Genomic DNA, 2316 nt, shown 5'->3' on the forward strand with positions numbered 1-2316 from the left:
ACGTATTTATTTTTGTGTATTTTTATAGAAAGGTTGTAATAGCGCAATAAGGTTAGTATCGTAATTTCTCCCTCTTCTTTATTTTTATTTGTTTTGTTCCCATCTTTATTTTTTGTTTTGTTTGCATCTTTATTTTTATTTTATTTATTTTGCATGCATGGTCGTAGGTCATTATTACCTAATCTTGAACCTATAGACCTTGAACTAGAAAAAACACTTCGCACACACAAACACGTTAAAAATAAAATGGATTTACAAGCACCACAGGAGAGGCCATTTAAGGACTATTTTAGTCCCTTAGCTAACTTGAGCACGTCATGCATAAGATACCCAAATGTAGCTGCTAGGAGTTTTGAATTAAAACCTAGTGTGTTAAATTGTCTCCCTACATTTTATGGCCTAGAAAATGAGGATCCATATAATCATTTGAATGATTTTCATGCCATTTGTCAAACATTCAAATATGAAAATTTTTCAGACGATGATGTTAAACTTAGACTATTCCCATTTTCTTTAAAGGATAGAGCTCGTTCATGGCTTAATACATTGCCTGCTAATAGCATTATATCATGGGAACAAATGGTTACAAAATTTTTAAATAAATATTTCCCAGTGCATAAAACCAATGCTATTCGCAGGGAAATCTCAGAGTTTACCCAGAGAGAGGACGAGCAATTTTTCGAAACATGGGAGCGATTCAATGGGCTACTCTTGAAGTGTCCACATCATGGGTACGAGAAATGGCACCAATGCCAATACTTTTTGGAGGGATTATTGCCGAATGTGCAAGAATGGCTAATGGCAACAAGTGGAGGAGAGCTAATGTCAAAAAGTGCATCAGAAATTTGGGAATTCTTCCAGCGACAAGCAGATAATTCCCAACAACGGAGTCGATCACTTAGGACTACTAGAAGAATTAAAGGAGTGAATGAGGTTCAAATTGGCGAATCAACTTCAGGAATCAAAGAAGTCAAGGAGATGGTTGAAGGTCTTGCTCGACAAATAGCATCGTTATCGACTGCTAAATCAACAGAACCACATGACCAGGACTCATACTCAGATCAAGCCAATGCCATAGGTGTAATGAGAAAACCATCGAATTACAACCCATACTCCAATACATATAACCCTGGATGGAGAGACCACCCCAATTTTTCATGGTCTCAAGGATTCCAACAGAATGGACCAGCAGCTCCAGCTCCACCAATGCAACAAATTCCTCAAGCCTCTCAGCCACCATTTAGACCATACAATCAGAACCAGAACCACTCTCAACCTAGACCATGGGAGGATGCATTTCAGAATTTCAGGAATCTTACTCACTCCACGATTGAGCAACAGAACCGCACCATTGATGGACTACGAAATGAGTTGAGAGCAGGCTTCAACTCACAAGCTCAATCAGTTTCAAGCCTCGAGAAGATGGTGGGACAACTTGCTTCTTCAGTTCAGACCTTGGCAATGACCGTTGAGAAAGGTAAGTTTCCAAGTCAACCAGTGCCTAACCCTAAAGGAGTGCATGAAGCAAGTACCAGTTCACCACAGCAGCATGGAGAAGTCAAAGCAGTAATGACCTTGCGAAAAGGAAAGGAAGTCGACAACAAAGTGGAGATGCCAGTGACAAAAGAAAATCAAATTGTACCTGTGAATGTTGAGGAATCATCACCGGAGGAGAAAGAAGAAACCAACCCACGAGAATACGTTCCGAAAGCTCCATTTCCTCAGAGGTTAGCGAAAGGAAAAAAGGGAAAATCTACAGGTGAGATTCTCGAAATCTTCAAACAGGTAAGTGTTAACATCCCTTTACTTGATGCTATAAAGCAAGTTCCATCTTATGCCAAGTTTCTTAAAGATCTTTGTACTAAAAAGAGAAATATGCATGTCCAAAAGAAGGCATTTTTAACAGAAAACGTTAGTTCTATACTCCAACATAAAATTCCTTTAAAATGCAAAGACCCAGGCTCCCCCACTATCTCATGTAGTATAGGGAACCACACAATTGAGAATGCTTTGTTGGATTTAGGAGCTAGTGTAAATTTATTGCCTTACTCTGTGTTTGTGAAACTTGGACTGGGAGAATTACACCCAACTCCAGTGGTGTTACAACTTGCAGATCGGTCCACGAAAATACCTCGTGGTATTGTGGAGGACGTGCTTATCCAGGTAGACAAGTTTTATTTTCCTGTTGATTTCATTGTAATTGACACTCAACCAATACAGGATTCAAGGAAGCACATCCCCATTATTCTAGGCCGACCTTTCTTGGCAACTGCAGATGCTCACATTCAATGCAGGACTGGAAATATGCAGTTGTCT

General features: G+C 39.5%; 1 non-coding gene across 1 annotated transcript; it reads right to left on the reverse strand.

Annotated features, from left to right (window-relative positions):
- Positions 1–630: 630 nt before the first annotated feature.
- Positions 631–734, reverse strand: LOC127901998 (small nucleolar RNA R71). Its single transcript, XR_008054403.1, has one exon. It is a non-coding gene; the product is annotated as a small nucleolar RNA R71 (small nucleolar RNA).
- Between the last annotated feature and the right edge of the window lie 1582 nt (positions 735–2316).

The sequence above is a fragment of the Citrus sinensis genome, chromosome 4, assembly GCF_022201045.2.
Source record: "Citrus sinensis cultivar Valencia sweet orange chromosome 4, DVS_A1.0, whole genome shotgun sequence".
NCBI classification, from domain to species: domain Eukaryota; kingdom Viridiplantae; phylum Streptophyta; class Magnoliopsida; order Sapindales; family Rutaceae; genus Citrus; species Citrus sinensis.